Below are 24,249 nucleotides of genomic sequence, written 5' to 3'. Positions count from 1 at the left end.
AATATTTTTATCAAACATTGTGAAGTAAATTATTAGTTATATTAAATATTGAAGTCTATTTGTCAATCTTAAAAATCTTTTCTGTGTATTATAAAAATTTCCAATTGAACTCATTACAAATTGTGAAACTATTTTATATGTGATGATATTGGGTAATTGACAATAGTATTGTGGCACTCTTGTCCTTTGTGTGATCCTCTCACACACAATATATATTTCATAAAAATAACAAAATATATTATATTTATGTTTCACCCTCATGCAAAATTTAAAGCATTGTGATATTTTAAAAAATATTCTTGCAAAGCAATAAACTAATAATGAAGACAAAGAAGACATCCTTTTGTTGTTAGTGTAAGCAATTTTGTGCTGAGATCGATAAGAGTAAGTTAGGTAGAGCTAAGAGCTTATAGATGCCCACTTAAAGGAGATCAACATCACAATAAAAGATGGCTAAGGTTTTATTGAGATATATAGATTTTGTTAGGGAAAAAAAAGTAGGTTATATACTCAAATATGTTAGAGATATTGCTAATAATAAATTAGAATAAAAGAAAACTATATATTTTCTAGAAATATAGAATCATAAAAGATTTTGAAAAATGATTATATGTTTATATGTCATCCACCCCCTACATCCCAATCCAACCCACTATCTTTCTTATTTAGTGAGAAAAGCATATGTTATCTACTTGTAATTTTCTCTCAATGATACTATAGTTTTAATGCTTTGATTATTTTGTTAAAGGAAATTTTAGATGTATGTTACAGATCCTATTTTAGTCAAGATTATTTATTTATTGATTATTTTACATTTGAAAATTATTTTATGATTATTTTGTCTCTAAATAATATTAAAATAATAATATTTAATTATTTATTGTGAAATCAAAACTGTTAATGTTAGATTATAGTACTAATGTATCCATGTTAACAAGCATATAATAATTGTGAAAGAAACAAAAATCTTCCTTCCCTTAATAAGATCTACACTAGCTACTATTTTGACATGATTTTAATAATGCATCTATGCTTTAATTCAACCTTTGTAACCCATCATCTTTGTGTGTTGATGTTTTGAGAGCACCATATCCTATGTTTTTTATTATTGAAAAATATTTTTTTATGAGAGTTTAGCCATATTTTTTAATGATTCTCCTCATTATCACTTGATATCACAAGAGGTATGCCAAATGGGTCAAGATCTCATGGTGGTTAGGTCCCTATGCTTTCCACCTAGGGATTTGTCATGCTTTTTGTCCCTACTACTAAGTAAGGAACTATTCCTAGTAACAGAGGGATATAGTATGATAGGGCTTTTATATCTAAGCATGTTAGATTATGTTCTCAAAATTTATACCACATTTATAAGTCTACTAATATTCTACCTCAAATAAATATATATATTTTCCTAGATTCATTCATGCGATAAACCCTCCTTTATTGTTGTTTAGGTGTAGGATATCATGAAAAGAAAGAGTTCTATAATTTAAGGACTCTCATTGGCATATTTTATTACCTTTAGACTTCTTAGCCTAATATTTACAACTTAGTTTTGAGTTCTTTTTTATGCTTGATGGTTAAAAATATACCCTTTTGATTGAGGTTTTAATTACTTCGTCTACTTATTTTGAAAATGAACTCCTAGTCCTATGTCACTTGTGTGCATGTGCTCTCTCTTAATTAAACACTACTCTAATACCTCTAACCTTATTATTAAATAGCTTAATATCCATATGGTGTTGGCTAGCCTTGTCAATAATTCTAAAATTTAAATGTGTTGTATCCAAACTTTTCTAAAGAATGAGAATATACCCATGCAATTCTATTTGTTGATGTCCACTTTGAGAGATCCATTTTAATGCTTCGTATGGATTATGAGAGATCACATAGGGAATATTCCCTACACATATCATTTGGCTCAGATGATTATTTCCAATCACTTGTAATCAATTTAGACAAATTTTGATATGCCTTATGCAGGGGCTTTATAAAAATATACACAATTCACCTTTTCTAGGAAATCTAACTGGCCTTCCTTAGAGGCTTTCAATTAAGGTAAAGTTGATCATTTACATAAAAAATTCATTTACCTACACTATAAGAATGATAAATAACCCCATGTCCATTTTAGGACTCTTGTTAATCCATTTGAATAGGTTTTAAAGAACAACTCAAAACAAACTTACTCAAATTTCTTGCATATTTAGGATGCATACTCCAAGTAGCCATTTACCACATGATATCATTTGAGATCCATTAGTGTATAGATTAGACTACTTTCATCAGCTATTGTCACTATCTCAAGGTTCATGTGTGCAAATTTTCAAGCTCCAAGGATTCCATTTGGTATTTTACGTATCACAAATAATATAGAGTTTATTATTTGTTGATAAGTCATGTTACAAATAGAATGAAACACACTTTTGGAGATTAAAACATCACTTCATGCATCATCAAAAGAATTTTCTTTATAGCATGAATATATGAATATTACACTATGTACATGTTTAATGGCATGGTCTAGTAATGTATTTTGGTCTTTTTTAAAAGGTAGTTTTTGAGGTTATCTTTTCATTTCAGCCTTTTTGAAAGAAAGGTTCAAATCAAGTTTTAATGGTTGAATTTTGTGTAAATTTGATTGAATCATATCCATATGTTAAAATGGTTAATACATTAATATTTAAATAGTGGAAGAATAGTAAAAATATAAGGGTTTCATTGCCTAGTTTGTGATTTACAATTACTTGAAAATTATTTTGACTTGAAATGATTGGGTGAGTGCAAGGATCCTCAATAAAATATGGTTTCTCTAAAGAGGAAGCATAAAATGTTTTTTTGAAGTTCTCAGAAGGCCTACTTGTCAACATTGGCTGATCAATCTCAAACTCCAATTGAAGATCTTAAGGTTTACGTTCAAATCCAAAATATTCAATGAATCTGTCCACCTTTCTGTTTTTCTTCTCTTCTCAAAACTTCTAGATATTAGATTTAAGAAGAACAAGGTTGGCACACAAACTTTTTGGGGCACATTATTTGCCAGCAGTTTGTTGGGGCTAGTCAGGTCATATTTGAATTTTGGAGTGCCTCTGTCATCTATAGTCTTTTCTTTGATAGATACATCAATGGAAGCAAGAAGGCTCATGATTCTAGAGAGGTGTTCTATGTGGGCAAGTTTCTTTGTGGAGGCAGAAATATGGAAAATGATTCCCTCTATGCAAAGGTGATTTTCACTACTGTGGGTGGCAATGATGTGAGGAATGTTAAGCAGGACAGAGCTTGAAGGCCCATGGGTTTGGGCAATATATAAATAAGTGAAAGAGAGTACTAAAATGTTATGTAAATCCTAAATCATTAATGTCTCATTTAAAAATATTGAAACAAAGTTTGATAATTTAAATTCTCAATGGCCAATACACAAGAAAAGTTAAATAGAGCTTTCATGAGGCAAAACTTTTTACAATGTTCAATTTGAACATACCTTTGGGTGAACAGAGAAAATGAGGACTCCTCTAATAAAAGAACATGCAAGAGTATCCTTATTAAATTATAGGAATTCCACCTAATAACTCAATCTTGCCTGGTCTTGAAGGAATGGCATGGATAACAAATGAAAGCGGAGAAGGATGGCAGTTAAGTGCTCATTTTCATCGTCACATCACCGCATCTGCCCTCAACATTATGAGTCAAAAGACATGGAAGACAAGGTTTGATATTTCTCAGAATCATCATCTCCCATGTGTCTATTTATATATGCAAAATGTGGAAGCATGCATGCATGTGAACCATTTTCTCAATGTCATATGTAAAGCACATGCATTTTTAGGAAATTTGTTGATTGACAAAAGAAAAAACAACCAGAAAAATTAGCTTCCTCCAATCAGAAAATAGAAATAAGAAAATAAAAATCAACTAAAGGTTAATTTTTTTGTGCACAGTTTTTAAAAACAAATTAATTGAAAGAAAATCATCTGAAAACTATAGTCTCTGCCTTAACTGTAAGAACTAATAATAGTTCTATAGAAACCTTACCAAATAACATATTTGATTCTATTAAATATCTTATACAAGTAAAACTTTAAGTCATTCCAAGTTTATCCCACAGGATGAATAACCTATGGTTTGCAGATTTGCTACATGCATATCACTGCTTAGTATCATTATTATTTAGCATATTTTCTTGTTTGCTCTATTTTGTCACTTCTTAGAAACTTCAATGAGTTCATAATAGTAAGGTAGTTCGATAACATTGTAACTCTTGAAACCGGCTTTATAAAACAAGCTCTTAAATTCATCCTCGGTTCTCTCTATTCCACCTGGGGTAACAGCCATCATTAAAACATCAGACATCAGTCCCACCCGCCTTTTGATCCCTTCTTCATTTTCAATGACTGCATCAACAATTAATATCCTCCCATCCTCTGGTATAGCCTCGTAGCTCAATTTTAAGATTTGCAAACAGTGTTCATCATCCCTGTCATGCAAAATCCTCTGTAATTAGAACATAAAAGGAAACTCCCAGAAACATTAATATTATTTAAATTTAAAAAAAATCTAAATATAATAATTATTTATCAAAAATACCTTCATGAAAACTGCATCTGCTGATGGAATCCGCTCAAACATATTGCCCTCCACATGCTCTACACCTGAAATTTTACATTTCTATTAGAGAGGCTCAATAGCTTTACCTCTAATAAACTTGATTTAAAATTTATCACATTAATTCTTATATTGATAAGTTTTCTACAATGCATGATTGTTCTCGTTTCAGTGTCTAGATTCGATTGTTTGTTTTATTCTACATTACTATTTTGGACCTCTAAAATCTAGATAATGGATAATATTATATAATCAGAAACGCTAATTTAAAGAATATACAGAGAGTACCATGGAACTACAACGATGAACACATTAATGACATTTGACAAAAATGAAATCTCAATTATTGTAACCTCTCTCAAGAAGAATGTTCTTTCTATGGTATACAAGAGAATACAAACTAACCAGCCCACAAATACAAATTTACTACGGCTAAGATCTGAATGCTGTTTGTGATCTAATGACAAACTGTTTTTTTTTTTTTTTAACTTGTAGATCGGCAATCTCTTCATCCATGAAGTTTAAATATGGCGATAGTTACAGACCTTTTGAAGGAGCAGCAGTCCTTATAACATGTGGAAGATCGAAATTGATGCCGTGAATGTGGGGATATTTATTAACAATAGTAGATATTGCAAAGCCTCCTCCTCCTCCAACATCCACCACACTCTTGAACCTCTTAAACCCATCATACACTTCCAACACAGACGCAATTACAGAGCTTGTGTGAGCAGTCATGGCCTCATTGAAAAATCTGTTTGCCTCAGGATTGCAACTTTTATTTTCGAAAATGTTCATGCCATTGGCCTTGGTGAATGGTTGGGAGCCATCTATGACAGAGTCATGAAGATGCTGATAAGCATCAGTCATAGATTTTAGATTTAAAAACAATAAGGTGGGTGCACCAGATTCTCCGGGCTCATTATTCGCAAGCAATTTGGTGAGGGCAGTCGGGCCGTATTTGAATTTGGGAGTGCCTCTGTCATCTACAGTCTCTCTTCGGTAAAGACAGCAATGGAAGCAAGAAGCCTCATGATTCTAGAGAGGTGACCTATGTGGGTAGGTTTCTTTGTAGAGGCAGAAATATGGGAAGCTATTTCCTCTACAGTTATGTGGTTTTCACTACCGTGTGTGGCAATGATGTCAGGAATGCTAAGCAAGACAGCAGCTTGTAGGGCCATGGGTTTGGCCGTTGAAAGAAATATTTCATAGAGCTCCATGGAGGATTCTAAGGAAGCCATTCTTGACTGATCAGTTCTACAAAACTTGCCAATTTATAGGAAAGCCCGAGGAGATTGGTAAGATATTAAAATGTGTTCAACATGATGCCGTCTGCAATGACGTTCATTTCATCTAGCATAGGTTTAATTAAAGTCTTTCACGTTCTTTGAAACTGAATTCTGTAGGCTGTCGTAACTGTTGATCGTGTGTTGAAATTAACAGTTGAAAACGATTTTTATAAATTATAATATTAGGTATTAGATAAAAGTTGTACTACATTGCAGCATATTACAAACGTTAATTATTAAGTATTAGGTATTAGTCAAAAGTTGTACCGCATTGCAGCATATTACAAACGTTCATTATTAAAAGTCTGTATATATAATGATAGTTACTTATGTCTGTATATATAATGAAATGTTACTTATGTCCTAGAACATGTGTATTAGAAACTAGTAATTAAAGATAATATCAATTTTCTTGATTTTAGTCATGATTTCTTAGCTAAGAAGATGTGTTATTGAAGATGTGTTATTTCTTTCTTTTGTGTGGTGTATTCTGTTATTAATTTATATTTTTGTAAAACATTTTGGTGGGGTAAACCATTGAAGTCTATTTTTCAGTCTTAAAAGTCTTTTCTTGTATTATTAATTAAATTAACAATTAAACTCATTACAATTTGTTAAACTATTTTATATCTGATACCATTGGGTAATGGACAAGAGTTTTGTGCAATAATCTTGTCTTTTGTGTGATCTCTTGCCAACAATATCTATTCAATATAAATAATAAAATATATTTTGCATCTTTGATTGAATTTAGAATTAATGGCCCCAATATTCAAAATAGATGAGGCAAGGTTGTGCTCCTAGTCAATTTGGTAGAATGGATACCCCTTTGTTCTTAGCTCTTTGGTGGAGAGGTTCAGTGGGAAGACTCGTTCTCCATACCTACCAAGTATAAATATTTTGTAGAGGACTTCCATCCAAAATAAATAAATAGAATGGAACAATAAGATAGTAAAAATCTCTAACAAACATAATTCTTATGCCACTACATTTATGCTTCATCCTTATAGAAATTTTAAAGCACTATGATATTTTATAAAGGATTCTAGCAAAGTAGTAAATAAAATAAAAAGGTGAAGAAGACATCCATTTTTTGTTATTTATAGTTTTGTGCTACACTCATAAGATAGGTAGAAATAAGAGCTCACTTATACATCCCCACTTAAAGGAGAGCAACATCATAATCAAATATGGCAAAGGTTTTATTGGGATTTATGATTTTTTGTACGAAAAAGCATACAGTTTGTATAATCAAATACAAGTAGAGATATTCCTAATAATAAATTAGAGATAAAAGAAAATTGTATATTTTCTAGAAAAAGAAAATTATACAAGATTTTCTAAAAATTCATAAAACTTTGTTAACATTTTATACTACAATTTTCTTAAAGAAATAAAAATATGTATAATTATAATTTTGAGGATTTAGCACAGAAAAATCCTCTTTTCTTTTTGGAAAAATATTATATTTATATTAATAAAAACTAGTTCAAAAAATTTCTCGCTGAAAAGAACCAAAAAAGAAAAACTTTGGTCATTGTGTGATACAAAAAAGGATGCAAAACAAGAAATATTGCATCAAGAGAGTATCTATCAACACTAATGAATCTTGTCCTAGAGATTCCCAAATCAAGAATATAGTGATTACAAAGAGCGCAAAAATCATTTGAATACAATTCATTGTTTGGTGCCAAAGACAAGATCAAGAGCCCAGCCAAAAATTGTCTTAAAGATTACCATCACTGATCTACATCTAAAACTTCAATTAAAACCATGATATTAGAAAGTTGTCTGATGCAAGTGCAATCCAAGACCTTGACCTGCATACAATATCTCAAAAGAACAAGTGAGATCCATAAAATAAAAAACATGTGAAATCATAGAGAAGTCATGATTTACTATCAAATAAAATATGAGGATTCAACCTTATTTTAAACATATTCTTTTGTAATAATATTAACTAAGTTGGGGAAATCAAGGAGGTTAAGTGGCGAAAGTACAGAGTTAATATAAACCATGTTAGTACCCAAATTAGCCAAACAATCAACTAAAAGATTGCCTTCTATGTAAGTATTCTCACACAAAAATCCTTACACTCTTTGTAATTTATGTAATTTATTTAATGATTGAATGGCTACAAGATATGGTAAAAGAGTGAAATGATTCATTATGTAAATATGTTTACATGTCACCCACCCGTTATATTCCAATCCAATCTCATATCTTTCTCATTAAGTAAGAAAAACATATGTTATCTTCATGTAATTTTTTCTCTTGTGTGATTATTGAATCAATAATACAACACTTTTAATGTATTAAAGTAAATATTTATATGTATTTTATAGATCCTATTTTAATCAACATTATTTATTTGTTTACTATGTTACACCTAAAAAATATTTTATAAATTGTCATGTCTTTAAAATAATAAATAATAAATAATAAATATTGTTTTATTTATTGTGAAATATTATATTTTAATGTCATATTATAATACTAAAGTATTCATGTTAACAAGCATATAATAGTTATAGAAGAAACAAAAATGATCTTGCCCTTAACAAATTCCACATTGGCTGCTTTTTCTCGATGATTTCTCCCATGCATCAAATTTTTAATTTAACTATTGTAACCTTCTTTGTTGATGTTGTGTGTGCACCACATCATATATTTTTTAAGTTATTATTGATACATTATTTCACGAAGGATTAGCTCTTGTTGGTAGAAAAGGTTTTTTATTATATTCCTCATTATCCCCCAACATATCCTTCCTACTATCACAAGGGGTATGCCAAATGGGTAAAGGTCTAGTGGTGGTTTTCGGTCCCCACTCTTTCCACCTAGGCTTTTCTAATTATTTTAGTTCCAACCAAGTTGAAGATAGGAGATGAAAGGGATTCTATTTCTAAGTCTATTAGGATATGTTATTCTAAGAAGTTATCCCGCATTATAAGTATGCACTATTATTATACCTGAATTAAGGACTCTAATTGGCTTTGGACTTCTTAGCCTAATATTCACAACTCAATTTTAAGTTCTCTCTGACCCGTAACAGTATAAAATTTACCTTTTTGATGTATGTTTAGATTACTTTCTCTACTTATTTAGAAAAGGAGTACATGGTCCTAGATCACTTGTATCTGTGGGAGCTCTCTCAATTAAATAATAGACTCATACTTCTAAGCTTATTATCATACAACCTAATGTCAATCTAGTATGGTGCCTTGTTTGTAATCTTAAAATTTAAATGTACATTATATAGTTTTTTTTCTAAAGCCCAAGAATGTACTAATGCAAATCTATTTGTTGATGTCTAATTTGAGAGCTAACAATTTGACTCTTCATAGAAATTATAAGAGACCACTTGGGGGATAGGCCCTCTCCATATCATTTAGCTCATATAGGTCTATTTCCAAGCATGTGCAATCAATTTAGATAATTTTTTGTTGCATCTATTATACGAGGTGTATAAAAATCTATATAATTCTCCTTATTCAAAAATTTGAAGTGGGGTTGTTTGGAAGCTTGCAATTTATGTCCAGTTAATCATATACATAAAAGATTCATCTCTGTATACTATAAGAATGAGTAATAACCTCATGTCCAAAACCAACTTACTTGGGTTTCTTGGATATTCAATATGCATATTTTGAGAAGCTATTAAACAAAGATTTAATTTGAGATCCATTAGTTTGGAGATTAAACTATTAATTTTATCACATATTTTCAGTATCTCAAGCTACCTATGTGCAAATTTCCAATCTCTATGGACTCCATTTGTTATGTTACATATTACATATAAAATAGAGTTTATTATTGATTGACAGTTCATGTTCTAGAGAGAATGAAACATGAAACTTTGGAAATTAAAATATCACTTTTTGCATTATACAAAGAAGTTGTCATGCATGGTGAATATATGCATATTACATAATGTACCTGTTTAATGGCATGGTTTGGTAATTTATTTTTGTCAATTCTTCAATGTAGTTTTTGAGGTTATCTTCTCAGCTCAAATATTTTGCAAGGAAGGTTGAAATCAAGTTTGAATGGTCAAATTTTGTGTGAATTTGACTAGGACATATCTATATCTTAATATGATTAATACATTACTATTTTAAAGTTTGAAAGTAGTATAAATTTGATTGAATTGTATCTATATGTAAAAATGATTAATACAATACTATTTTTATAAAGAATTAATATGTTACTGTTTAAATCATGTTGATTTAAATAATAAAATTTTCCAACTAGTATGAATATAAGGGTTCCATTTTCTAATTTTTATCTATATATAGCTTTAAAAAATTTCGACTTGAAATGGTTGGGAGGGTGAAAGGATCCTTAAAAAGTATAGTTTCTCTAAAGAGGAATAACGGAATAGATTTTTTAAAATTATCTAGAAGGTCTTTTGATCTATTACAAAATCTAAGCATGGGATGATTAGTCTCAAACTCAGTATTCTATTTGCATGATTGAATTCAAGGGAGTACAAATGAAGCACATAGTTGTTTGGTAGTAGTGGTCTCAAATAGTTTCCATTAAGAAAAAGAAAATCAAATGTTCATCTCAAGATAATTTGATCCAATGAATATATTCCAAGATTGAAAAAGCATAGGTCATATTTTAGACATTGTATTGGCAGAAGTGATTGAATGCGTTCTTAAAAATTATGAAATCACAAAGTTATTTTTGTATATCTATAAAGAGGTATAAATGGTAATTTATTTATTTTTGTAAATATTAGTGTTACTCATGTGAAATATAAAAGTAATAAAAATAAATAAAATTATTATTTCTTGTGCTCCAAATACAAGTGTAAAATGACAGAAAGGAGGAATTTTGTTTTGTATAGACACAAAGATGACGATTCAAGTATACAAAAAATGATAGAGTAAGGTTGATCTATTGGCAACCCATGTTAGTTGGGAGTGGGTGGCCTCATATGAGATATGAGAAGAAGAATCCTTATTGCATACACTGCCACTATGGAAGTCTAGACATCTTATATGGCTAAAATATTATCTCTTTTCAATGGCATCATAATTTCTCAAGACAAGTGTTAGCATAAAATAATTATGGAAGATGAGACCCTCAATGTTGACATAAGCATAAGAAACATGGCATATGAAGAAAATATTGTTGAGCACAAAGTATGACTTGAAGACTCATTATGACTAATAAGGGAGGATTTGACCATCTTTATTGCCCTCTTAACACCTAAGATGTGACAAGGTCACTTCTCAAATTATCCTAGGTATCTTATGTAAGAGATGTTGGAAACAATTCTTTAAATTATATGTTGTCACTGATGTTACACAAATGTCAATATTAACTGAGAAATGAAGGACTTGCAGTATTAATTAACCAAGCATTTTTAGTATTGACTGAGTAGTCAGGTAAAGAAGGGCATTTAGTGTTAACCTAGCCATTAGGCAAAGAAGGATATTCAACTTGTAGTGTCAACTAAGTGATCAATCTTAGTATCAAGACCAAGTGACAACAAAATAAAATTGTCAAATAATTAACTAATTGAGGTCGACTATTTGAATGATTAATGATTATGTAAAGGGTATTCGAGTCATCTTATCAAAACTTGTGATATATAATAAAATTCAAGTAGTGAGGATAAAGTGTAATAGAAAGTTCTGAAATAAAATGAATATGTGAGTGAAGGAAAAGTAGGAAAGTGTAGAAGACAAGCTAAACCGATTATTTTAATCAATAAGAATCTAGAGGTCAAGCCAAGATAGAGATCTGAATATACAAAGGAAGTTGGTTCAAAAATTAGGTCAAATAAATGTTACCTTCTAACCATTGTATGAGTAAAGAAATATCTTAACATAGTTGACTTAACAATCATTTTGTAAATCCTTTAGCAACGTGAAATTTCAAGATTGAAGTATTTGAGGACCTTTACTTAGGCCACTCCTAATAGGGTGATATAAATCATCTAACAAGGTCATACATATTAGTATGTATTGTTACCTTTAACAAAGTTGGCTCCTTACATGGCTCACTTTATAAGAGTTAAAAATATTGTGATGAGTTGCATGGTGGGTTTTCCAAATTGGGTTTCCACATTAACTATTGTTGTCATATGTGTTCATCTTATTTGATTAATTCTTTATGCTTCTGTAACTAAGTTACTAAAGGTTAAAGAAAATTAGTATTCATAAGATTACTTTGTTAAACAAGTTATAGTATTAACTTGGTTATAACCAAGTTTGACAATATTGCATGATCAGTGAAAATTTTGATTTGACATCTAGGGATAGGGAATTGTTTTTGTAGTAACTGATTAATCCCTCCCCTCTTAGTTACTTTTTTCATTTCCAACAATTGGTATTAGAGCATTTTGTGCTTGAAGCAAAGGTTTCAAGGGCCTAAGATAAAGATCAAGATCTCATATAGAAGGGAGGTTCCTAAGCTTAACAGAGATAACTTTTCAACATGGCAGGGATTGATGAAGCTACACCTATCAAGAATTAGTGATATTGGTATGTTCTACTTCATAAGAAAATATGTACCACAACCTAAACCTATGACTGTGGAACAGATGAAAGAAGCAAAAAAAGATCACAATGTAATGATGACTGATATAGTAATTATTTTCCTAATGCATTTGTGATGTAGAGAAAATGGTAGAAAATTTATAGAGGTGATAAAAATGTGCAAAGATTGAAGGAAGAAATCTTAAGAGGCAAGTTTGATCATTAATGAAAATGAAAGAAGGTGAGAACATTGTCCCATACAAAGAAAGAGTCAAAGAAAGTGTGAGTGCAATTAGAGCTACAAGAGGATTAACAAATGATGAAATAGTGTTGAACAAGGTACTAAGGAATATTCTTATTTATTCAATCAGAGTTTCATAAATTCATGAGATGAGATGCAATCCTGCAAATGATATAACCTTGGATGTACTTGTGGGAAGATTGATAGCTTTTGAATTAGATAACTTTGATAACTATGCTCCCAATCATACCAACTTTGAATCTGCATTCAAAGCCAAACTAACTCTTGGAAAAAGGGGAGGAAACTCAAAAGGAAAATAGGTTGATAGTGGAGAACGAGATGAATGATGAAGACCTTGAAATCATTAAAGCCCTGCTAGAAAACAAGAGTATCAAAAGGGAAAGGAAAATTCAAAGGAAAAATTTCATTGATTTGTTTCTCATGTGAAGAGGTTGGGCATATTACTATAAGATGTCCAAACAAATAAGGTAAAGGTGATGGAAAAGGAAACCTAGTTAGGAATGGAAATCAGACAAAGGGTAACTTTTTTTACCTAGATACCACTAAAAGTACATGTTTCATAGCTCAAATAAAGGAAAGTTGGCTATGGTATAAGAGGATGTCTCATGTTAACTTTGATAACCTAGTTTCCATAAGCAAGAACAAAAGTGTAAGAGGCATACTAAATATAAAGACACTTGAGATGGGCATGTGCAAACAATGTCAAATTGGAAAGATGAGTAAAAGAAGTTTTAGAAGTAAATCTTTTAATTTTGAAGAATTTTTGGAACTAGTTCATATAGATCTTTTTGAACCAATATGTACAAAAAGCTATGTTGAAGGCATATACTTCATTCTCTTTGTTGATGAGTATTCTAGGATGATGAGTGCAATATTTTTAAAAGATAAATATGATTTTTTTCAAAAGTTCAAATGGTATTTGGCTAGATTTGATAAAAAATCGAGGAAGGATCTGAAATGCTTGAGATTAGGTAGCAAAGGTGAATTCATCTCAAATGAATTCAATGAGTTTTGCAATGAAAGAGGATTCATGTTGAATCACTACTCATGAAACATGGGTCATCGAGTTTGACTCAAAATCACACAGTTAAATCCTGATATTCACATCACAATGAAAGAGGAATCAAAAGACAAGTATCAACTCCTAGAACTCTAAGAAAAAATGTATAACAAAAAGAAGGAATAGGTCCATCATGGAATGTGCAAGATCACTAATGACTGAGAAAAGTGTGGCACCAAAATACTAGAGAGAACCAATCATCATAGAATTTCATATACTTAACCAAGCTCAACTAAAGAAAGGTACAAACAAAACACCTTATGGATTATGGTATGGGTACAAGCCTAATATTTGTTATCTCAAAGTATTTGGAAGAAAATTCCAGATCTCAAAAGATGTAAGGAAAAGAAAGGTTGATGCAAAAAGTGATAAAGTTATATTCCAAGGTTACTACAATTAAAGTAAGGCATACAAATGTTTGAATATTACTTCTCACAAAGTCATAGAGAGTGCACATGTGAAGATTGATGAGTTTGTAGAAAGAAGTGAGTTACAGAGTAGAAATGATCCTAAAGACTACAACAAGTTTGTTTACTATGAGGAGGAACTTGAGACTTTACCACAAATAGTTGAAGCCAAGCAGCAACAAAGTGAACCTAGAAAATCACTAGTAGTGTAACTTGAGTCATAGATAGTTTAACCTAAGTGAGAGATAGTACAACCAAAGTCATAGATAGTGCAACCTAAGTTGTAGACAGATCAACCAAAGGAACCTGACCAAAAGGAAGAAGATCGTGGAGAACCAAGTGAATCAAGTTCTAAATCAAGAAAGAAAGATCCAAGACTTGCAAAATTTGTTAGAAGATATAATGCACCTAAAAAATAATTGGAGGAGACACATATGGCATATTGACAAGGAAAAATTAAAAGGTACATGTTTTCTTAGTGAATTTGAACCTAGTTCTATAAAATATGCTTTAGAAAATGAAGGTTGGATAGAGGCAATGAATGAAGAAATTGAGAAAAGAGAAAAGAATAATAGCTAGTCTCTTGTACTTAGACCTAAGGATAAGAATCTGATTGGTACAAAATGGATATTCAAAAATAAGTTAAATGAAAAAGAAGAAGTAACAAGGAACAAGGAAAGGCTAGTAAGTGAAGGTTATGCACAAGAAGAAGGTATTGACTATGGAGAAGAATTTCCCCTATTGCAAGACTTTAAGGAGTTAGAATACTTTTTAGACTATACAAAAGGGATTCAAAGTATATCAAATGGATGTAAATTTGACTTTCTTAAATGGAATCCTAGAAGAAGAAGTCTACATTGAATAGCATGAAGGTTTCATTTATCCAAGAAAAAGAGGCATTATGTCAACTTTACAAAGCTCTATATGTATTGAAGGAAGCTCCTAGAGCATGGTATGAAAGGTTGCATGGATATATAGTAACAATTGGTTTTGAAAAGACAAATGATAAAAGTAATTTATATATAAAGGAAGGAAAACAAGACAAGATATTGCGAGTAGAAATATTTGTGGATGATATCATATTTGGAGGACATGAGGAAATAATTTGAAATGTCTACATTTTGATAGATAAAATTCTTTTTGGGTTTACAATTTTATCAAATGAAGGATGGGATATTCATTACTTAGTTAAAATACATCAAGGAAATATTGAAAGCATTTTGAATGAGAGATTCCAAACCAGTTGGAACACCTATGTCTACTAGACATAAAATTTCAAAGAATGATGATTCAAAGGAGTTATATAAGACTACCTATAGATCAATGATTGGGAAACTTTAGTATGTGGTACACAAAAGACCTGATATTGCATTAGTCATTGGCATAGTTGCAAGATTTTCAACAAATCCTAAAGAAAATCACAAGATGGTGGTAAAAAGGATTTTAAGGTACCAAAAAGAAACTGAACAATATGGTTAATGGTATAAGAAATGAGGAAATCTTGAGTTTATAACTTTTGGTAATATACATTGGGCATGAAGCTATGATGACATAAAAAGAACTAGTGGACGAGCATTCTTTCTTAAAAAGAGATTAGCGTCTTGGACAAGAAATAAACATAATTGTATTTCTCAATCAATAGTAAAGGTAGAGTATGCTATTGCAATAGTCAATTAATCTAACATAATATTTATCAAGAAATTATTGTCAGGTATGAAGGAGGAAATCAAGGAACCAATGGTTATGTATTGTGACAACACAAGTGCAATTGATATATCCACAAAATATGTGATGCACACAAAGTCAAAACACATTGCAATCAGGTATCATTACCTAGGGGAATTGGCTCAAGACAAAGAGGTGAGATTGGAATATGTGAACACCAAGTAGAAAATAGTAGACATATTTATCAAGGCTTTACCTAAGGATGAATTTTTATATCTAAGAGGTAAACTAGGGCTCATTCCCCTTTATGACTCTCACTAAAGAAAAGATAGTGATGCATTAACCAAGTTCCATTGAAGATCTATCAAGTTTCAATGCATATTATCACACTTCAGGTGTGAAATGTGGAGCATATTGCATATGAATTAGCACAAAGTGTACATAGTAACTTCAAAGTATGTATCCTTTGGCATTTTATTTTAAAGAGGGAGAGTTACAAGGAAGAGTTGATTTCAAAAAGAAAGAGGGAGAGTTTTGTATTATAGAAGGAAAGTATTCAGATGATGGAATCTACAACTAATGTAGGAGCATCCTAGGTGCAAGGGCAATCTTGCATCACCCAAAAATATTTTATTTTCAGTGTTTTCTATTTTGATAAGGACTAATAGACAAGGTGGTTACTACTTATAGTTGTAAGCCTACCATAAAATTCTCAATGCTCAAGCATAAGTATTAGAGATGTTATTGCAGATTTTCGATGGAAAAATTTGTAGAAAAATCTTCAAGCTCATCATTGGAGGCCTTAGAGTTCCCAGACGAGGTCCAAAAGCTTGATGAAAGTGTGATAGCATAGTTATGAGCCTATAGATCAAGAGCTGGTGATTCTGAAAAGTGGTTATAATAGCTAATCGAAGCAACGGTTTGTGAGTTATGGCCTTTGGAAGTTGGACTACCAAAATCCTAAAATAATTTTTCAAATATGTATTTGGTTGACTCTATGTATATTGTTAGAGTCTGTTGGCACTAGGTATTAAGTTTGAGCATCTAGAACTTTCTCAGGTGGCATAAAACTGCCTCTTTAAGAAAGGCCCAAACATTGTCTAGGACAACTCAGGGTGATAGTTTGTAGCTTGTGTTGAAAATTAATGTACTGAAGGTACCCATGTGGGTTGGCATATTGTACTTATGAATTTTGTAGTTCTACATTTGTGGTGCAAATAAGAAGTCAATATTTTGTTCTAGCATTTTCTATTGTTTCTATGTTTTTGTTATGAGTTATGGTATTAATGGGAGCTCCCTACATCAAATGGTATTAGAGCTAGAGTTCTTGAGTGTGTGGATAGATCGCCAATTGTGAGGCAGTTCACACCAAGATAGTAGTTTGGCCTAGGCATGTAGATAGATCGTTGATTCTGAGGCAGTTTGTACTAGGGTTTTAGTAGAAGTGCAAAAATGCCTCCATGAAGGGAGTGTGGAAAAAGAGTTGTAGGTGTTACACTTGAGGGTTTTCGAGCCCTCTAAAGACAAATGCAAGCATTGGAAGAAAAAATGCATAGAGGAATGAATCTTCCCATAAGAGACGAAAGTGACGATGAGGATGAAGTAGAAGAAAATGTTGAAGTAGGGGCAGTTTAAAATCTAGAGGAAGAAAGGCTTTTTAGGGCCATCTCCAAGATTGGAAAAAGACATAAGTTTGAAGTTCTTACATTTTTAGGAAATCTTAACCTAGAGGAGCTGATCGATTGGATTAATGAACTAGACTAGTATTTTGAGTATGAAGATATTGATGATCTTGATAGGCTCAAGTTTGTGAAGGCAAAACTAAAGGGACATGCAGAAATCTAGTTGTAGGAGGTTCAATTGAAGCAAAATAGATAGGGAAAGGATAAGATCACCAGATGGGATCAAATGAAAGATAAAATTAAGCAACAATTCATTCCCATGGATTATGAGCTTGATCTATTGAAGAAGATGCAAGGGTTAAAGCAAGTAGGAAAATTTGTTCAAGAGTATATTGAATAATTCTACCAAGTTCTCATTAGAACTAGCCATGTAGAAGCTGATAAGGAGAAAGTCACCCATTATCTTAATGTGTTAAGGCCCAACATTCAGGATGAGCTAAGTTTAGTTTGAATGAGCAGTATTGAGGAGTCATGCCAATTTTCCCTAAGAGTTGAGGAGAAATTGAGCTAGAAGTTTGACAATAAGAATAGTGGAAGAGGTCATGGTGGAAGATCTAGTGGACAATCTTATGATGGTTGTAATGATGATCAAAAGAATAAGGATGAATCTAGAATTAGTAGTTAGAACCAGAGGGGAAACAATTTCGAGTATTTCCATGATCAGAACAATAGAGATTAGAAAGGAAGAGGCAAAGGACAAGGATCTAGAAGAGGAGGCTTCCATGGAAAATGTTTTCACTACGGAGAAGAAGGGCATAGAGCATTTGAATGTACACAACACTAAGGAAGGACATATCAAAGAACATAAGGTCAAGTGAGAGTTGCACATATTGATGAAGATACTAGATCCTCACATTCTAAAGATGTTGAAAGAGGAGAAGTCTTAGTTAACTAAAGAGTCCTACTAAATGGTGAGAATGAACCTAAGAAAAGAATGAGCTTGTTTCACACAAGGTGCATATGTGAAGATAAGTTTTGTGACATGAACATTGATGGTGGAAGTACTGACAATCTAGTGTCAGAAACGATGGTCACCAAGTTTATGTTGAAAAGGTAGAAACACCTGCATCCATACTATATTGCTTGGGTGCAAGATGACCATAAGGTCATGGTCAATGAGTAGTGCTCAGTGAAGTTCAAGACTAGAAGCTACCAAGATGAGGTACTATGTGATATCATACCTATGGACATATGTCATATGTTGTTGGGTAGGTTGTGGTAGTTTGATAGGCATGTTATACATGATGGGCAAGCAAATACCTACACTCTAACTAAGGATGCAGTGAAACATAATTTGATACCATTGAAGGATAAACAAGAAAAGGTATGTAGTGCTACCAGAATATGTTTTGTTGATGGAAAAGAGTTTCTTAAAGGTATGAAGCATGAGCATATGTATTTTTCTATAATTCCTAAAGATAGTAAAGAAGAAGTAGAGCAGGTAGGTCTATAGAAGTTGTAGATATGTTGAGAGAATTTTCTAATGTAGTATCAGATAAAGTACCTGAAGGATTGCTCCTAGTGAGGAAGATTAGTCACTAGATAGATTTGGTTCTAGGAGCTAGTTTTCCAAAAAAGGTAGTGCACAGAATGAAACCAAGAAAAAGTTTAGAGTTGAAAGGCAAGTTCTTGAGTTGTTGCAGAAAGGGTTGATTCAAGAGAGTCTAAGTCCATGTGTTGTACCAATAGTATTAGCACCAAAGAAGAATGGAGAATGAAGGATGTTCGTAGGTTCTCATGCTATCAACAAGATCACAATAATGTTTAGATTTACATTGCCAAGGATGGATGATTTATGGATTGTTTGAGTTAAGCTAAGTATTTCACAAAGATAAATTTGAAGAGTGGGTAGCATCAAATTCATATTAGAGAAGGTGATGAGTGGAAGACTACTTTCAAGACAAGGGAAGGACTATATGAGTGGTTAGTCATACCTTTCAAGCTAACCAATGCACCAAGAACTTTCATGAGGCTCATGAATGAGGTACTAAAGAAGTTTCTAAGTAAGTTTGTCATTGTTTACCTAGATGATATATTGATCTTTAGTAAGACGTTAGAGAAGCATTTGATTCATAATCACAAGGTGTTTGAAAAGTTGAGGGAAGAAAAGTTGTTGATAAACCTAAAGTGTAGTTTTACAAAGGAGTTGGTGTACCTAGGATTTGTAGTCTTAGGAGAAGGTCTAGAAATGGACCTAGAGAAAGTGAAGGCTATCCTTGAATGGCCTACTTCAAAGAGTGAAAAAAGAAGTAAAATCTTTTCATGGACTAGGTACATTTTACAGAAAGTTCATAAGAAGTATTAGCAGTATTTACTCAAGATACGATGAATCACAATTTGTGAAACTTGCTAAGATGTTTGGTTGGAGATAAACCAAAAGGGTGGGATATGATTTTACCATAGCAAAAATTTTCATATAATAATTTTTTTTAATAGGAATACTGGTAAATCACCATTCTAGATTGTATATGGTAGTAGTCCCAGAAATGCTTCTAAACTAAGGCAATTGGATACAGGAGAGATAAGTAGTGTTGAAGTAGAAGATTTTGTTAAAAATTTGAAGAAGATCCATGAGGAAGTGATGAAGCACATCATAAAGATGATTACATAGTATAAGACTAAGGTAGATGTGAAAAGGAGAAATAAGGAATTTCATATTAGAGATAAAGTCATGGTTCATTTGAGAAAGGAGCATTTTCTAGTGGGTACATAAAATAAGTTGAAGATGAAGAAGTTTGGACCATGCAAGATAGTGGAGAGGTATAATTCTGGAAATGCATACGAAGTAGATTTGCTTGATGAATTGAATATTTCACCAGTATTTAATATTTTAGATTTGATAGAGTATTGTGAAGGAGATGATGGAGATGAAGTTGCAGAAGCGCAATGGAGCATTCTAGTAGCTATTTTTCCTACAAAGGAGATTGAGGAGATACTAGATAGTTTTGTTAGAAAAAGTACTAGAAAAGAACTTATTAGGAATATCTTATCAAATGGAAAGGGAGACCAGTTGAGGATTCACAATGGTTAGCAAAGGAGGAGATTAACTATCTCAATTTTCCTCTAAACACCTGAGACGTGATAGGGTCACTTCTCAAATTACCCTGGGTAACTGATGCAAGAGCATCATCCTAGGTGCAAGGGTAATCTTGAATCACCAAAAAATATTTTATTTTTAGTCTTTTGCATTTTCATAAGGACTAGTAGATAGGGTGGTTACTACTTATGGGAACTTACTATTTTTAGTAAGTATTTCGTATGAGCTCAGAATGTTCTAATTTTCTATAGGAAGGTTCATTTTAGAGTTGTAAGCCTACCATAAAAATCTCATTGCTCAAGTATAAGTATTAGAGAAGTTATTGTAGATTTTTTGTGGAAAAATTTGTAGAAAAATCTTCAAGCTCACCATTGGAGGCCTTAGAGTGCCTGGATGAGGTCTAAAAATTTGAAGGAAGAGCACTAGCATAGTTTTGAGCCTATAGATCAAGAGCTGGCCTTTTTGAAAAGTGGTTATAAAAGCCAATTGGAGCAACAGTATGTGAGTTATGGCATTCAGAAGTTGGGCTATCAAAATTCTAAAATAATTTGTCAAAGATATATTTGGCCAAGTCTATGTGTATTGTTAGGGTATGTCGGCCCTAGATATTAATTTTGAGCATCTAAAACCTTCCCGGGTGGCATAAAACTACCTATTTAAGAAAGGCCCGAACATTGTCTAAGACAACTATAGGTGATAGTTTGTAGCTTGTCTTGCAAATTAATATACTGAAGGCGCCCATGTGGGTTAGCATATTGTACTTATGAATTATGTAATTCCACATTTGTGTTGCCAATAAGAAGTCCATATTTTGTTCTACAATTTTCTATTGTTTCTATGTTTTTGTTATGAGTTATGGTATTAAGGGAAGCTCCCTACATCAACAACAAAAAGGGATAAAATGAATAAAAAGAGTAGACAACCAAAGTGATCATAGATGTAAGAGGGAGAATTTATCTATTTCATCTAGAAGTAGCTAAGACAAATCTAGGAAGAATCATAGGAGTTTGCATGGATGAGAATTAGAATGAAACTAAGGATATTATTAAATTGCTTAGACTTTTATCATTTTATGTTGATATTTTGTGTTCTCATCAATGTCAAAGAGACAAATTGTTGGAAATAATTCATCAAATTGTATGTTTTCATTGATGTTACACAAAATTTCAGTATTAACCAAGTAAGGAAGGACTTGAGCATTTAGTGTCAACCGAGTCATCTAGAAAAGAAGGATATTTATCTAGCAGTGTTAACTGAGTATTAAATCTCAATACTGACCACATGAGAATAGAATACACTTGTCAAATAATTAACTAATTAAGGTTGACTATTTTGATGATTAATGATTATTTAAAAGGGTATTCATGATAACTTATCAAAGCTTATGATATATAAGAAAAGTCAAGTAGTGAGGATAGAGTGAAATATACAGTGGTAGAATGAGATCGATATGTGAGCAAAGAAAGAGTAGGAAAGTGTGGAGGACAAGCTGCAAAGATTATTTTGATCAGTAAGGATCCAAAGGTCAAGCAAGAATAGAGATCTGAATATGCAAAGGAAGTTTCTTCATAAATTAGGTTCAATTATTATTACTTTCTAACCATTGTAATAGTAAAGAAATCTCATAATAGAGTTGACTTAACAATAATTTTGTAAATCCTTTAACAAGCTGACATTTCAAGATTGAAGTGTTTGAAGAACTCTAATCATGACACTCCTAATAGGTTGATCTAAATCCTCTAACGTGGTCATACTTAATAGTATGTATTGTAACCTTTAATAGGGTTGGCTCCTAACAAGGCTCATTTTAGAAGAGTGAAAAATATTGTGACTAGTTGCATGGTGCATTTCCCAAATTGGGTTTCCACATTAACACTTGGTGTCATCTATGTTCATATTATTTTCTTAATGATTTATGTTTCTGCAACTAAGTTAGTAAAGGTTAAAATAGAATAATATTCATAAGATTTCTTTGTTAACTAAGTTACAATATTAACTTAGTTATAATTGAGTTGGATAGTATTGCATGATCAGTGAAAAGTTTGATTTGACATCTAGGGAGAGGGAATTGTTTTTGCAGTAACTAATTCACACCTCCCCTCTCAGTTACTCTCTTCATTTCCAACAAGAGAATCCTATTTGTAAGGGAAATATTACATCACCCAAAAAAAATATTTTATCTTTAAACAATGACTATCTTAGTGTAGAGTTACTATTTTTGGAGGCTTAGAATTGTTTATAAGTTGTTTTTTTAAGTTTTGATTATTTAGATATCATCCCTATAGGCTCATTTTAGATATTTCAGTATCAGGTCTCTTTTTTTTTAAGTTATTGGAAAAAATTTCTATTAATAATAGGGTAGAAAAAGTGAACTCTATGTGAAAGGATTTAGAGGCTCCGAAAAGGGGTCAAAACTAAATTAACTAAATGTAGTTTGAGTCAAGCATTATAGATATTTTCATAGAACTTCTAAAATAAGGTCATAATAGTCAATCAAAGAAACTTGTGATGAGTTAATTTCTTCAGAAGTCATACCACCTAAAATGGGCAAAAACAAATTTCTTCCTAAATTTTTTCTAACTTTCAAAAATTGTTGAGGTCTAATCTAATGTAATAAAATAATAATTTAGAATTGTTCGGCCTGAATTTCAAGGATATTCTTGGGTGATGGAAAATTATTTATATAAAGAAGGCCTGTAGAGTTGTCTATGACAGTTTTGGGGTGTTGGTACTGGTTCTAGCTTACATAACATCATTAGGAAAATGCACGTCATTTTATCTTTCTTTCCTTGTAATTTTATACTTTTGGAGATAATAAGCACCCAACTTTCTATTCTTACAACTTGCTATTTCACTATGTTCATTATGTATTTATGTGATTAAGGGGAGTACTATTCATCAAGCTACATCTTTGACATAATATTGTCCTCTTATGTAGTCTGATACTCTCTTGTAAAATACAGAACACTTTTTAAAAATATCCATAGTTATATCATTGTATTGCACCACATTTAAAGGAAAGAAAAAAAAAATGCCAAATCTCTATTTTAGGCTATTAGGGCATCTTAATATATAAATTTTCATAACCATTTAATCTTGAAACTAAAAGAACAAAGTCACCAACTTCTAGAAATAACCTTCTACAAAATTTAAAACTGCTACCCACACCAAAATAACAAAAAACTGTAGCTCAATTGAACTATGTATTAGTTCAACAAGCATTCCAAGAACTATTGTCATGAGGAATTGCACTTGAAATGCTATGTGTGAGAATTAGTAATCTTATGAATCAAGGAATTATCTTTACACTTGAGGTTATACCTATTGTGAAAATTCAATATCTAGATTATGGGTTTCCTACCTTGTTAAATCACCTAAACTACATTTGATAGGAAAAGAGATAGATTAATGTGTGAAATTGAAACCTAAATGTATGTATGAAATTAAAAAAAAAGATAATATGTGTAGAGTATATTTCAAAAAATCATCCACAAATAAAATACCTTGACTTCACAACTTAACCATATAATATCTACAAAAATGATTAAAACATATGGGCTTGGTATTGTAATTGTGACAAAGGAAAAAAATTAGAAAATTCACAAATTAAAAATGAAAATCAAAGACACAATTGTTGATCTTCCTCATTAGACATCATATTATGTACAAAATTTATAAAGAAAAATTGATCAAACGAAGAAATAGACACAACATTTGAATACAAACACATGATCAATATTTAGCATTGAAA

General features: G+C 31.5%; 1 pseudogene across 1 annotated transcript; it reads right to left on the bottom strand.

Annotated features, from left to right (window-relative positions):
- Positions 1–4,028: 4,028 nt before the first annotated feature.
- Positions 4,029–5,843, bottom strand: LOC149559915 (caffeic acid 3-O-methyltransferase 2-like; annotated as a pseudogene). The gene is made up of 3 exons (XR_016363321.1): positions 5,148–5,843; positions 4,585–4,649; positions 4,029–4,491 (listed from the first exon to the last, which is right to left on the bottom strand). The product of XR_016363321.1 is annotated as a caffeic acid 3-O-methyltransferase 2-like (transcript).
- Between the last annotated feature and the right edge of the window lie 18,406 nt (positions 5,844–24,249).

The sequence above is a fragment of the Cupressus sempervirens genome, chromosome 4, assembly GCF_028749045.1.
Source record: "Cupressus sempervirens isolate cs-2001-9-10 chromosome 4, ASM2874904v1, whole genome shotgun sequence".
Taxonomy (NCBI): domain Eukaryota; kingdom Viridiplantae; phylum Streptophyta; class Pinopsida; order Cupressales; family Cupressaceae; genus Cupressus; species Cupressus sempervirens.
This window is presented reverse-complemented; position numbering and strand designations above follow the sequence as displayed.